This window comes from Nicotiana tabacum, chromosome 8, assembly GCF_000715075.1.
Source record: "Nicotiana tabacum cultivar K326 chromosome 8, ASM71507v2, whole genome shotgun sequence".
NCBI lineage: Eukaryota > Viridiplantae > Streptophyta > Magnoliopsida > Solanales > Solanaceae > Nicotiana > Nicotiana tabacum.
In genome coordinates this window covers 115,781,630-115,797,698 of record NC_134087.1, presented here as the reverse complement: position 1 = coordinate 115,797,698, position 16,069 = coordinate 115,781,630, and the positions used below count along the sequence as shown (strand labels likewise).

Here is a 16,069-nt window from a genome sequence, read left to right as displayed (position 1 = left end):
CTGGCACCCGATGCCCGAAGGCCCGAGCGAACCAACCATGAGATATGATCTAAAATATAATAACCTGCAGGCAGAAGAGCCCAACACGACATATATATATATAAAAACTAGGCCAACAAGGCTGTAACAACAGTATAACAGCTATCCAGAAGGTCGATAGGGCGATACGAAAAATATATATATACAATGACCGCTAGTCTGCAAGCCTCTAAGAGTGTAAGACAATCTCAACAGGGCGGGACAAAGCCCCCGACATGCCCAAAACCACACATATACATCTGTAATAGTACCTATGGACTCAAAGTCAGCAACTCCGAAGAAGTGGAGTGCGAAACCCAACGCTGATCCTGGGGGTCCTACTGAGGAGGCACGCCACTCTGTCTATTCGAACCTGTGGGCATGAACACAGCGCATAAAAATGCGTCAGTACGAAATATGTACTGAATATGTAGGGCGACAAGTGTAACATGAAAAATGTAATTAACAATAGAAGAGACATAGAGATAATTTGAATTCTGAAACTAGCCTCGGTAGGAAACTAAAATTCAACATGGATATAAATGTATGCTCGTGACACCGTCATTCACTATCGCTACTTATAATATATCACATTATATAATAATAAATCCCTCTGTGGGGCTATAATATCCATAACATACCCGGCCATAATAAAGGCTCGGTAGAATCGTACCCGGCCACGTGGAGCTCGGTAATCCCAACTGATCAGTGGTTACACAATATGTGTCATACCCGGCCGTCTATAGTGCGGCTCGGTAATGAAAGTAAATACATACTTGTACTAAATCATGAATTATATAGGTGCAATGCGAAACCAACCTTAAAAGACGTATTCTAAGAAGAGTCGAAGTGGCCTATCATCATTATTCCTCAACTATCATGGTTGTTGCTAAAATATATAATTTTTCAACTACGAGCCAACAAGTACTAAGAACATGAGAGTTATGTATTATGAATACCTTTGAAGTAAGTGTTCCTTATTCATGATTTATATGAATGTCGAAATGAGAACGAGTAAAAAGGCTCTAGTTCTTTTTAAGCAAGGAACAAGGAAATCCAAGAATTCATAGATATCCTCTAGAGTAAGCAATCTATGAGAAAAGATCAGGTCTAAGCATCTTTATAAGCTGAAGGTGAAATAACTCGAATCCGACGAGACAATTCGATAAACGTTTATTCGAATTCTAGTCATGCCGAAAAGTATAGCGAAAGCCCCACATACCTTGTCGATGGGGTTATATACTGTTTCAAAGACCTCAAAAGCCTTATGAATGATTTCCTACATAATACAAACCATTCAAAATCAAATTCAAGCTCATAGCTTAAATAATTCTTCATTTAGACATTTACACGAACAACTTGTGGCCATGAATTTGTAGACTCTTTTGTAGATTAATTTCCCCCCAACACACCACCAAATTTTTCTTTACTACATCTCCTCATCAACAGAATTCCATCCATGTCTTCACAGATCAAAACAATACAATAAAACCATATAGAACAGCCCCAACAATCAAGCCATATTAATAGAGGTTTCTTAAGAAAAAATCAAGAATATTTCTATAGAGGTTTCAACTATTTCTTAAGAATTCTTATGGTAGAAGTTTACAAAGATCAAAGAGAAGTTAAATCATACCTTACGTGACCAGAATTACTCAAAATTCGAAATTACTTCAAGGCGGAGTCTTGCTATGAAAAGTGAAACACCGAAGAATTCACGATTCCGAAGCTACCATGGTGTTCTCCATCTTGAGGATGACTAAATTGTTGTTATGCTTGGCTAGATGGATGGGAGAAGTTTGAGAGAAAATCCCTAGGTTTTTGGTTCTGTTTTGGAGAGGATAAAACGCAGGGGTTCTGTTTTAAAAATTGACTTAAATAAGGAAATTTTGACTAAACCCGACTAGGCACACTGTTCCCGTAACAGTGTGCACCCCTGTACGAAAATGTTAATATCTCTCTACTCCGAAGTCGTATTAATGAACGGTTTGTTGCGTAGGAAACTAGACTCATAGACCTTCGATTCGGTAGGTAGAACACACCATAACTCCCAGTATATTGAGAGAAACGCTCATCAACATTTTATCCAAATTCCAGTAAAATTTAAACCCGTAACTTGCGCGCGATCTTTGTCGAATTTTTAATCACAACTCAAATGACTTCCAATCTTAATGTATAACTATCACATCATTTAAATATTTCATAGAAATTATCTTCCTATCGAATTAGCCCATTTACAGCATGATAACGCCGAATACACAAGGTGTAACATCTCATCAGTCCACGCTCACACTCAGCACTTACACTCAATAAGTACCATATAGTAACCGCTGCGGCGTGCAACCCGTTCCATATATATAGTCGACTGCGCTCACTGGGAGTGTGCAGACTCCGGAGGGGCTCCTACAACCCAAGCGCTATATATATATAAATATTATATTGTTGCGGCGTGCAGCCCGATCCATAAATATATAATCCTCACAACCAGGCCCTCAGCCTCTCTCAATCATTAACCTCACTATTAGACCCTCGGTCTATCTCAGTCATTAACCTCATAATCAGACCCTCGGTCTATCTCAGTTAATACCCTCACAATCAGACCCTCGCTCTATCTCAGTCATCAACCTCACAATCGGACCCTCGGTCTATCTAAGTTATCAACCTCACAATCACTCGGACCATCGGTAAAACAGGGAACTCAGCCAAAACAGTTTTCACATTTTAAGAAGTAAAGTGATAAAACCAGATTTAAACAATAACAGGTAAAATATGACTGAGGATATGCTTTCAAAGCAAATAGAGTGAGGAAAAATAGTGAAATGTCTCTAAGGGTCTCAACAGGTCGGCACAAGGCCCCAAACATGGCATACAACCAGAGATGTAATATCAATCTCTAAAATATGGAATATCATAAGATTTAAAATCAAATACGCAACTTAACAGTCGTACAGGACGGACCAAGTCACAACCCCCAACGGTGCACGACTCCACGCTCGTCATCTAGTGTGTGTGACACCTCAAAATAGCACAACGATGTGAAATCCAGGGTTTCAAACCCTCAGGACAGCATTTACAATCATTACTTACCTCGATCCGGTCCAAACTCTAGCCCACGATGCCTTTGCCCCCACGAATCGACCTCCAGATGCTCCAAATCTAGCCACAATCAGTACATAATTATTAAAATATGCTAATAGAATAAAGCCCACTCGAAAATATTCAATTTACATCAAAAATCCCGAAATTACTCAAACCCGGCCGCCGGGACCATGTCTCGGAATCCGATAAAAGTCACATAAATAGAATCCTCATCCTCTCACGAGTCTATACATACCAAGAACATCAAAATCGGACCTCAATTGCCCCTTCAAATCCCCAATTTACACTCTCCAAATTCGAGCCTTAATTCCTCAATTATAGGCTTAATTTCCATGATTAATTAGGTAGAATTCACACAAGAATCAAGTATTACGTTCAAAAATCTTACCTCCAGGTGTTATCTCTTGAATCCCTCTTCAAATCCTTCTCAAAAAGCTCCAAAATGCCCCAAAATGGTGACAGTCAGCCCAAAATCGTGGACAATGGCTATTTAAACATTTTGTCCAGGCATCAAAACCCTTCTTCGCGAACGCGGTCAAAGCCTCGCGTTCGCGAAACACAATCCAGCTTTGACCAAAAATCCTTCTTCGCGATCGCGTCTTACCACTAACGAACGCGATGCTTCCACAGACTAACCCTTCGCGATCACGTAACCTCTATCGCGAACGCGATGAGTAAACACCCTGAAGCTCAGCTGCCCAATTCCTTTTACGAGAACACGGTCCACTTCACGCGAACGCGATGACCAATCATACAACCTCTTCGCGAACGCAGATCCTGCCTTGCGAACGCGAAGGCTAAAATTCCAGCCTTTACCAGCTAACCCTTCGGAACGCGAGGGCCTACTCGCGAACGCGAAGACCATTTTATCTACAACACTGATCAGCAATTTCTGCAACTTTTCAAAATATAAAATGGCCCGATGGACTACCCGAAACTCACCCGAGGCCCTCGGGACCTCAACAAAACATACCAATATATCCCATAACATTATTCAAACTTGTTTCAATCTTCGAAACGCTCAAAACAACATTAAAACACCAAATTTGCATCGAATTCAAGCCTAAGAATTCCAAAATCTTCCGAATTACGCTTTTGATAAAAAACCCAACCAAACCACGTCCGAATGACCTGAAATTTTGCACACATGTCACAAATGACACAACGAAGCTACTTTTACTTACAGAATTCCATTCCGTCTCCAATATCAAATTCTCACCTATCAACCGGAAAATGCCAAAATCTCAATTTCGCCAATTCAAGCCTAAACCTTCCACTGACTTCCAAAATGCATTCTGATCATGCTCCTAAGTCCCAAATCACCTAACAGAGCTAACAAAATCATAAAAATTCCATTCCGAGATCATATACCAACAAGTCAAATTTTGGTCAAACTTTTCAAATTTTATGTTTCAAATTGGGAACTATTCTTCCAAATTCATTCCGATTACCCTAAAAACCAAAACCAACGATTTACATAAGTCATAATACATCACGCAAGGCTTGTCATGCCCGAGAACTGGCGAGCAAAGTGAAAAAGCTCAAAATGGCCGGTCAGGTCGTTACATCCTCCCCTACTTAAACATACATTCGTCCTCGAACGTGCCCAGAGTTGTTCCAAAAGCCAACCAATCGCTGAATAACCTTATCATGCACATGCCCGGGGGTGATCCCACGTCACCCTATCTCGTATAGGTTCGATAACACAATGTAACTGAAATTTCACAGTCCAACCTAGTCCATGAACCTTAGAACCACATTTCCACTTTTGAAATCAGCCACAATATCAAAATCTCACATCTATACTCTGACTAAGCCAGAACAAGCTGTAATAACCCATACCCGCAACCTCAGTGCAATTACGTGATATACCACATAGCTCAAACGCTTGCAGCGACAACTTCTAATCACAACAGTTGCACACAACAACCGAATATCGATAAGAAACCTCTTATCAACTAGAGTCTCATTCCAACACTTCCATATACTGCCAATGATAAATGAAACATGCAGTAAGCCATAACCGTTTTCTCAGATCAACCATTCATGAAGCCACTTCTTCTTTGGTAAAGACCATAGCAAATTTCTGAGCTAAACCTCGATATTATCCTTCCAACATGCTGAAGTCAAGTGCATTTGCAGTCATTAAAGATCCCGACGATCTCATCTAATCCAACACAACTACTCTGGTGACATTAACACATCAATACAAACTAAAGCCACGACCTGTGCAATCCGTGCACCAATAAGCCACAATCCGAACTTACTCAATTCATGAAAATGACTCAAATAAAAGAGCTGTACCGCAAGCTCACTAGTATCACCACAACACAAGGTTGAGAACCCGTCACACATCATAGAAACAGAACACACAAATCTAATCCGTAAGGTCATACCTCCATATAACTTCCTCCAATGCGCGACCTCATCCAAACACTGGTCCACATGAGACACCTTAAGTTACTATGCTTAAAATCGACAACCGTGTGCAATATGATGTCTAAAACCAAAGAAATCATCATAACCACCGCGTGGCAATTACATAACACCACACAACTCAAGAGGACATAATCGATACGCCATCCACCGAGCAATACCCAGTGCTCTTCCTGCTCGAATTCTGCTGAGAGGCCCTAATACCACCGCGCCACATGTGCCTATAATCAACAAATCCTAACGGCTCGCAACACAGAAAGGTAACTCATAGATCTCCCTGATTACTAATAGCTCGATAACAACCGAATCAACACATCCCTCACCAATGGTAACTCGAAGTCAACAAAGCCGTCTCGATGCAAAACACATATCCATATAGGTCTATCAATGAACCACACATCAACTCTAGTCACACACAACAGATAAATAATCCTCCGAAGGTTCACAATGACTGAATCATAGCACACACTATCATCTAACTAACTTATCCACATCTTTGACGTCCACAACAATGAGCTAACCTGTATATAAGAACTTCTAGTCTCCAAGTCCATAAAGCACACGAATTACCATATCTGATCCCAATTCCGCCGCTCGCATATATAACACACCTCTAGTACTCAATCATTTCATGAGAGGTACACCTATAATTCTTCTGTGCCACCAAGCAGACTCGAATATTATCAGATGATCGGACAAGATAGTTCCACAATACCAATAAAGCATCCATAACTCAAACACATTGCCCTATCTGAAATGTATACCCTCATCAAGCCACACCAATCGGTGATCTCATTCATCTAGTACCTAAAGCTGCCCATGCTATCTAAGAATTTATGACCTTTCTTTCAAAAATAAACCGTGACCTTACACATGCGAGCCTCAACCCCACACAATATACCACATATACTATACCGCCTAAATGAAGATTATGAGAACTTCGCAATCCACTACGAGATGCAAGAAACTACTTACTCAACCAACCAAGAACTTTTGTATTCGATCCCATCTAGGAGAAGATCATTATACATCCCATGCTCCTCATTCCAAAAGAAAAAATATACCTCTCTAACTGTGGTGGAAACCATTTAGAACTCTCCGAGTTCCATTTTCACAACACTAAACCGTCAGGACTGAATCATTCTAACTCAACTGAGTTACGCAGGCCACTAGAACCCAAAAGAATTGCCGCAAAACACCTGTAGAAACTCATTACCTCGTAAGCATCCAAGAACTAATCATATCCTTACCATACAGACTCGGCCTACTACCAAGCTATCCCATGTATCCGAGTTTCCTTCCGATCTACCGTTAGCTTGACATTTCTTCTTGCTACAACACCACAATTCCGCAACCTAGACTCACCACACTAGACCCAAGCACAAAACCACACCGTCTAAGACTCATAAGCCGCTGAATACTCTCTTAAATATTCCCAAAAGCACCACATTCAAAATACTTTACTCTGAAGAGACTTCCTGCGAATCTAAATTCGTTACCTTTACCTTCTTAATGCTGATACATAGAATCCCATAATTAATATAGAAAATACCACAGGTCTTGACATCTTCCAATGAAAACTCAGTTTCTAGCCACATATACAACTTGAAAATACCCAATTGTTCCATGAAAATCTGGAACACATTAGAACCATTCTCGAAAGTCATCTACTCTACTCAAACCGCAATTAGCCCGATCAAAAAAATCGAACAAACTGTGCCTCATTAGCACTTCAAACACTGCAGAATGAAACTTCATCCCGATACAACCAAAAAACTTCCTACTCTATGTACCGAGCATCCTTAACCAACAACAACTCAAGACATTTCGTGATTCTCACAAACCTATGAAGCATACTACAACCTTTGTCAAAATTTTCCTTTACTCGAGCCATCCTCGGTCTCAATCTCCGTAGGACATAAGTGATTCACCAATACGCCTCAAACTGGAACCAACATAGCACATAATCGCACAATCAACTAATCAATAGCAGACTCCCCCGCTTGGTTCGAAGCCAGAGACCAAAACACACACAACAACTCGTAACACATATACTCTATTACTACCGTAATACCAGAGTAAGATTTAAATTCAACCCTTCATACACTCGTGAAACACAAACCACTTGGGACCTTAAATTTTATGCAAATTTCGCATTCACTCTCATAACAGTTGAACCCCACTCTCTTAAGCGACTCAAATTTAAATTCCAACACATATAATTTACTTATAAGTAAGATCTTCTAACAGACAACATAAGGATCACACAACTTTAGAACACTCCGCGGGAGATAACCCCACTTGCTTTGCCTCAAACTAACATTTCGGTATACCTTCCACCATCATAAATAATACGCAGTCACTTAATTTTCCTGAGTCTAAACTCATACCGTACATGAAATTCACTTCACTCCCAACTAGAACACATGAAAAGATTTTTCACACACCCATAACTCAGGGCTATACCTCAAATCGAGATGAAAATCAAGTACCTAATAGTTCTTCTATCCTCCAGCAGACCCTTCTCGTCGTTTCTAAATTATATGAATACACCTCGCAGTCATAACATACTCATCACGTAGCTATATAGTCATTACTCCCCTTAATGGGACATAATAGAACATATAGATTCAAAAGCATGAGCTCATGAAATCAACGGCTCAGGACTCGAGCTATAGGCAAAAATCCGACCTCAATTCTTCCAGACTAGCCCAACATCAACACACAGAGATCACATCTCGCCCCTTGATCGGGGAATCACAAGCCATTGAAGCACATCTGATACCGAGCGCTCATGCGCATACGAACGTGGAAAGAATTCAAAGAGTTACTTTTCAAGTTGAATCAAGGACGCACGATAAGAATTCAAGACTGTGAAGTTTTTCCTAAAGGTTCTGCAGCCTCCCGAGGATAAATATAGATGTCTCTGTACCGATTCGCGAGACTCTACTAAACCTGCTCATGACTCGTGAGACCTATGTAAACTAGGCTCTGATACCAACTTGTCACGACCCAAAACCAACCCGGTCGTGATGGCGCCTATCGTGAAACTAGGCCAGCCGACACAACTCTCGAATCAACCATTTTCCAATAAAAGTTATTTTTATACCATTTATAAACAATAATCTCATAATGAAAATTTAAAAGAAAAGTGCAAAATAATTACACAAGCCCGACATCGAGGTGTCACTAGTCATGAGCATCTACCAAGGTCTGAATACAACAAAACAGTAAAAAATGTACTAAGTACAGTAATGAAAATAAAAGGAAGGAAGCAATGTTGCGAACATCGTGCAACCACCATGCTAACTCTGATGACTCCGCGTTTGGGCAATCAACACCCGCTACCGGGTTCCGAAATACCTGAATCTGTACACGAGGTGTAGGGAGTAATGTGAGTACTCAAACCCAGTAAGTAATAAGAGTAACTAAAGACTGAGCAGTAGAAAATGATGAATCCACATTTTTGATAAACTCAATAAGCACAACAGGCTTTCAAATCAGAATACGAGTCAATCGTCTCATTTAAAATTCAGCCTTTAGTAAAAATCATTTAAATGCTTTCCAACAGTTTCAGTAGGGGTTCAATACCATTTATAATAAAAAAGATGAAAACCATAATCGGCCCCTCGGGCAAAACATAGTTCGTAAATAGCCCCTCGGGCAAAACATGAATCATAAACAACTCATAACATAAAAATCTTAGTGGAAATAACAAAGCCAACTCAGTGATTAAATACCGAATATCTCATAAAACTCCGGCTTAAATGAAAGTTTTTAAAAAATATTTGTTCAACATTTTCAATAGAGGCTGAGTATAAAGAGGAGTGAAAACAACAATTACATCAAAACAAGCCCCTCGGGCAAAACATCACTCATATATGTATACAGCCCCTCGGGCAAGCCTTTCAGTCACTCGAGACTCAACTCCCATCAGTCCACGCTCACACTCAGCACTCACACTCAATAAGTACCATATAGTAACCACTGTGGCGTGCAGCCCGATCCGTATATCGCTCCGGCGTGCAGCCCGATCCATATATATAGTCGACTGCGCTCACTGGGGGTGTGCAAACTCCGGAGGGGCTCCTACAGCCCAAGCGCTATATCGCTGCGGCGTGCAGCCCGATCCAACATATCGCTGCGGCGTGCAACACACACACACACACACACACACACACACACACACACACACACACACACACAAACACACACACACACACACACACACACACACACACACACACACATATATATATATATATATATATATATATATATATATATATATATATATATATATATATATATATATATATATTGTTGCGGCGTGCAGCCTGATCCATAAATATATAATCCTCACAACCAGGCCCTCGACCTTTCTCAGTCATTAACCTCACTATCTGACCGTCAGTCTATCTCAGTCATTAACCTCACAATCAGACCCTCGGTCTATCTCAGTCATCAACCTCACAATCACTCGGACCATCAGTAAAACAGGGAACTCAGCCCAAACAGTTTTCACATTTCAAGAAGTAAAGTGATAAAACCAGATTTAAACAATAACAGGTAAAACATGACTGAGGATATGCTTTCAAAAGAAATAGAGTAAGGAAAAATAGTGAAAATGCCTCTAAGGGTCTCACTAGGTCAGCACAAGGCCCCAAACATGGCATACAACCCAAGATGTAATATCAATCTCTAAAATATGGAATATCATAAGATTTCAAAGCAAATACGCGACTTAACAGTTATACGGGAAGGACCAAGTCACAATCCCCAATGGTGCAAGACTCCACGCTCGTCATCTAGTGTGTGTGTCACCTAAAAATAGCACAATGATGTGAAATCCGGGGTTTCAAACCCTCAGGACAGCATTTACAATCATTACTTACCTCGATCCGATCCAAACTCTAGCCTGCGATGCTTTTGCCCCCACGAATCGACCTCCAAATGCTCCAAATCTAGCCATAATCATTACATAACTATTAAAATATGCTAAAGGAACAAAGTCCACTCGAAAATATCCAATTTATATAAAAAATCCAGAAATTGCTCAAACCCGTCCCCCGGCCCACATCTCAGAATCCGATAAAAGTCACATTAATAGAATCCTCATCCTCTCACGAGTCTATACATACCAAGAACATCAAAATCGGACCTCAATTGCCCCTTCAAATCCCCAATTTACACTCTCCAAATTCGAGCCCTAATTCCTCAATTGTAGGCTTAATTTCCATGATTAATTAGATAGAATTCACACAAGAATCGAGTATTGAGTTCAAAAATCTTACCTCCAGGTGTTATATCTTGAATTCTTCTTCAAATCCTTCTCAAAAAGCTCCAAAATCGCCAAAAAATGGTGAAAGTTAGCCCCAAAATCGCGGACAATGGCTATTTAAATATTCTGCCCAGGCATCGAAACCCTTCTTCGCAAACGTGGTCAAAGCCTCGCGTTCGCGAAGCACAATACAGCTTTGACTAAAAATCCTTCTTCGTGATCGCGTCTTGCCACTCGCGAACGCGATGCTTTCACAGACTAACCCTTCGCGATCGCATAACCTCTATTGCGAACGTGATGAATAAACACCCTGAAGCTCAGCTGCCCAATTCCTCTTACGCGAACGCGGTCCACTTCACGCGAACGCGATGACCAATAACACAGCCCCTTCGCAAACGCGGATCCTGCCTCGCGAACGCGAAGGCTAAAATTCTAGCCTTCACCAGCTAACCCTTCGCGAACGCGAAGACCATTTTCTATGCAACACTGATCAGCAATTTCTGCAACTTTTCAAAATATGAAATGGCCCGATGGACCTCCCGAAACTCACTCGAGGCCTCGGGACCTCAACCGAAAATGCCAACATATCCCATAACATCATTCAAACTTGTTCCAATTTTTGGAACGCTCAAAACAACATTAAAACACCAAATTTGTATCGAATAATCTTCCGAATTACGCTTTTGATCAAAAACCCAACTAAACCACGTCTGAATGACTTGAAATTTGCACACATGTCACAAATGACACAACGAATCTACTGCAACTTCCGGAATTCCATCCGACCCCAATATCAAAATCTCACCTATCAACCGGAAAATGCCAAAATCTCAATTTCGCCAATTCAAGCCTAAACCTTCCACTGGCTTCCTAAATGCATTCCAATCATGCTCCTAAGTCCCAAATCACCTAACGGAGCTAACCAAATCATAAAAATTCCGATCTGAGATCATATACCAACAAGTCAAATCTTGGTCAAACTTTTCAAATTTTAAGTTTCAAATTGGGAACTGTTCTTCCAAATTCATTCTGATTACCCTGAAAACCAAAACTAACGATTTATATAAGTCATAATACATCATGCGGGGCTCATTATTCCCGAGAACTGACAAGCAAAGTGAAAAAGCTCAAAACGACCGGTCGGGTCGTTACAATTGCTTATTGTGAATTTATGTCTGAAGGGCACTCGGGGTATTTGGTTGTGGAATGTGGAAGGTTGTTCCGGATTGGATGGTTGTTCTTGTATGTTATGGGAAAAAGGGGGTTATTATGGACCCAGGAAAGATTATTCGCCTAGTTCGGCACGATCAGAATCGACTTGAGTTCTGTGAATGGATTTAAATATGAATATGGGCTCTATATCAGGCCAAATGTGTTTATTTCAACATAGCGCTCCTTATGGAGGAGTATTCTTATGTGAATTTTATGTGTGGATCGGGTGGCACACCGCCACGGGTATGTTGTTTGGATCGGGTTGCACGCCGCGATAGTATGATGTTAAGTACAGTTCCCTATATTTATTTTTGTGTGTTTTGTTTCCCATTTTCTAAGGAAAGTTCATATTAGTTGCGTGAGTTGATTAGTCCCTTCCAGAGTTTGTTTTCCTTATGTATCACATTCGAGCTTGTGGCCTATTGGCACGTTGTGGCATCATATGGGACTTTTGATCATGACCGGGGTGGCTTATTGCCTGAGTAGTTCGTATTGGGTGAGACGATATTATTGGATCTAGGATCAGTGCATTCAGATTATATGAAGTATATTAAAGAGCAAAGATCATTATTTGGTTTGGAATGAGGTAATGGTTCTTATCAGAAGTATAGACTCAATGATTTGTTGACTCGGCAGTTGGTTATGAATTTCTACACATCTCTTCCAATGTGGCAATATTGCGAGAGTTGGAACAAGACTTATATACATCATAAGGTGCATTGTGAGCATCAGATTTGGGGAATGTCGGTTATTATGATGAGAGAATATTATAATGGTCCTGTGAATGATGTGGTACATGGTGAGAATTTAGCAAAAGGCATGCAATCATGTTCTAGTACCTCGTATAATGATTGATATGGTGTTCATATATTGAAAGCAGTCCTGGTAGAGAATTCTGGATGTTGGAATTGGGCTCTAAGCTTATTTGCTTGAATAAAAGGGAATATCTTCAGAATTAATCGAGCTAATGTGCTCCACTGGGTTGTAGTAGCACGGGTAGGTTCACGAGGTGTTAAATAATGATTTCGGACAACTCTAGTGCAGTTCTCAGCACGTTCGAGGATGAACGTATGTTTAAGTGGGAGAGAATGTAACGACCTGATCGGTCATTTTGAGCTCTAGCACGTCGTTCAACAGTTTGAGGTTATGAGCAACTTCACTTCAGGAATTATGACTTGTACGCATGGTCAAAATTGAATTTCGGGAAGTTTGGAGTTGATTTGGAAAGAGAATTCTCATTTTGGAAGCTTTAAGTTGAAAGAATTGACTAAGATTAGATTTTTGAGTAAACGACCTCGAAATCGGTATTCAAAGGTTCCAACAGGTCCGTATGATGATTTTGGACTTGGGCGTATGTCCAGATCGGGTTTTAGAAGACTCGGGAATGTTTCAACACCTATTGTGGAAGTTAGCATTTTTGGAAGAATTTCATAAGTTTGGGTTGAAGTGCATTTCAGTGTTATCAATGTCCGTTTGGGATTCCGAGTCTAGCAATAGCTCCGTATGGTGATTCTGGTGTTGGGAGCATGATCGGAAGTGAATTCAGAGGCCCGTCGGTCATTTTGGAGTCATTTGGCTAAAGATAGAAATTTGAAGGTTTTTATGGAGTTTGACCGGAAGTGGACTTTTTGATATCGGGGTCGGAATCTAATTCCAGAAGTTGGAGTAGGTCTGTAATGTCGTATGTGAATTATGTGCAAAATTTCAGATCAATCGGATCTGATTTGATAGGTTTCGACATCGAATGTAGAAGTTTGAAGTTCTAAAGTTCATTAAGCTTGAATTGGTGTGCGATTCATGATTTCGATGTTGTTTGATGTGATTTGAGGCCTCGAGCAGGTCCGTGTTATGTTATGGGACTGGTTTGTATGATTGGACGTAGCCTCGGGGGCCTCGGGTGTGTTTTGGGGTGGTTTCAGATTATTTCGGGCTGTTTTGCAATAGCTGATGCTGGTGTCTAGTATTGTTCTTTGCGTTCGCAAGGATCCTCTCGCGTTCGCGAATAAGGATTTGGCTTCATGGACTCTGTTCTTCGCGTTCGCGAAGAAGGAAATCTCTGTTGCACAGGTCTGATTTCAGAGGCTCATATCTCGCAATTTATAAGGAATTTGGAGATAATCCAAAACAAAAAGTTGTAGACCTTTGTGTCTAGTTTTCAAAAAAGTAAACCATTTGGTATTTGAACTTATGTACGAAATGTTATGGCTGGTACACTACAGGCTGTCCGGGAAGATGAAGAAGAAATTTGTATTGCACAGGGCTGACTTTGGCAGCTTATATCTCAAAATCTATAAGGAATTGGGAGATGACCAAAACATAAAAGTTGTAGATCTTTGTTTCTAGTTTTCAAAACATTAACCATTTATAAATTGGAGTTTAGTACAAAAAGTTATGGCCATTATACTAGAGGCTGTTTGAGAAGAGTTTGGAAAATGGTTTTTTGAAAATTTTCTTCTTCGCGAATGCGATGGGGGTCTCGCAAATGTGAAGAAGAGTCGTCTGGGCAGTGTATAAGTGTAAAGAAATGGGTTTGGCTCATTTCATCTCATTTCCTCCATGGGAGCCAACCTAGGAGCGATTTTGGAGCTCCATTTTCATCATCCACGTCAAGGTAAGTGATTCCCACCTAATGCAAGTTAATTGCTTGGATTATATCTAGATTTTACCATGGAAAATCATGTAAATTAGTAGAAAGTTTGGGATTTTGAAGAAAACCTAGGAAATTTCTATTCTTGGATTTTTACCACGATTTTGGACATGAAATTGAGAGCCAATTATATATTTTAATTCGTGAGGTTTTGGGTAAACTTTATCTTCGAAAAATTTCGAAATCGGGGCACGTGGGCCCGAGGGCATTTTTGTCACCTTTCCGATCGGGGTTAAGGATTTCTATAAATTGGATTATTATGAGTAATTGAACATGTATTAATGTGTTTACATAATTATTGGCTAGTTTTGGAAAGTTGTGCATCAATTTGAGTCTTCGGAAGGGCGTGGAATGCCGGTTATGGAACTTTGGAGCGAGGTAAGTCTCATTTCTAACCTTGTAACAGGGAATTGTCCCCATAGGTGAAATAATTGGTTATGTGCTCCTATTTGTGGGGTCTATGTACGCACGAGGTGACGAGAGTCCGTGCGTAGCTATTATTATGTTTAAGTCCGGGTAGTCTAGGACCCACAAGCATGCTATACCTGAAATATTTGTAATCTTATTGACAACTGAAATTTCCTAAATCATATCGAATTAGTAAAAGAATTTCTAAAAAGTTAAACCTCATTTTCTTAAATCGTTAAAAGAGAATTGACTTTTCCTTGGATAAATGTTTCTTGATGAATTCTTAATTGACTGTTTGAATGTGTGTATCTATGAGTACCTACATCGCACGTATGATTCGCGAGCGGGGTATCTCTATTATTTATATTTGACCGTGTCGCACTTATGATTCACGAGCGGGGTAATATATGCATCTATGGTTCCCGCCATTCGACCCTCTGGCAGTGCACAATTTAAATATTTGTTGGATCGGTCCGTACGACGTCGACATGATTTGCGCATGCTTGTAATGCTTGCTTGAGATTTACAAATTGGTATTGCCTCCCTGGTCTGAGATAAATTGATAAATAATGGATTATGAAGGAGACTTCTAATATAAAAAGGAATGGTTACTTGTTTCTTGACTTACTTGAGTTTACTGCCATTTTTAATAAATCCATGATTATTCGCATTATTAATATATTATTATTGGACCATTAGTAAGTGTCGAAGTGGACCTCTCGTTTCTACTTTTTCGAGGTTAGATGGGATACTTACTGGGTACACGTTGTTTTTGTACTCATACTACACTTGCTGTGCATTTTTATTGCACGGGCACATGTATGTCTAGTGGCTTAGTTGGGCGCAACAGCATGGTTGATATGGAGACTTATGTGAGCTGCACTTCTCGAGACGACCCGCAACCAGCAGAGTCTCCTTCAGAGTATTGTACTGTATTTTGTTTTCTATCCAATTTGTATTTTGGATAG

At 40.3% G+C, this 16,069-nt stretch overlaps 1 long non-coding RNA gene across 1 annotated transcript; it reads right to left on the bottom strand.

The window, feature by feature from the left end:
* Nucleotides 1–76: 76 nt before the first annotated feature.
* On the bottom strand, nt 77–2,005 carry LOC142163606 (uncharacterized). The gene is made up of 2 exons (XR_012694554.1): nt 1,655–2,005; nt 77–391 (listed from the first exon to the last, which is right to left on the bottom strand). It is a non-coding gene; the product is annotated as an uncharacterized LOC142163606 (long non-coding RNA).
* Between the last annotated feature and the right edge of the window lie 14,064 nt (nt 2,006–16,069).